Source organism: Aptenodytes forsteri, unplaced genomic scaffold, assembly GCF_000699145.1.
Source record: "Aptenodytes forsteri isolate BGI_AS27 unplaced genomic scaffold, ASM69914v1 Scaffold155, whole genome shotgun sequence".
NCBI lineage: Eukaryota > Metazoa > Chordata > Aves > Sphenisciformes > Spheniscidae > Aptenodytes > Aptenodytes forsteri.
The window spans coordinates 6,942,017-6,942,265 of record NW_008794446.1 but is presented as its reverse complement, the minus strand read 5'-3'; positions in this window follow the sequence as shown (position 1 = coordinate 6,942,265).

Genomic DNA, 249 nt, shown 5'->3' with positions numbered 1-249 from the left:
GGGGGGGGGGGCCGCTCTCCGTTCCCCCTGCCCGGGTGGTCCGCGGGGTCCCGGCCGCGCCGCCGGAGCGGCGTGGCCGGGGGACGGGACGTGGGCAAAAAGCGCTCCGAGATGGGGAATGGCTCCTGCGCGGGGGGAACGCGGATGCCGGGAAGGCGGTAGTCCCGTAGGCTGCTCCTCTCCGCTACCTGTGGGGAAGGCACACGTTTGGGTGGTGAGACAGCGAAGCGAGCCCAGCTTATTAGGATG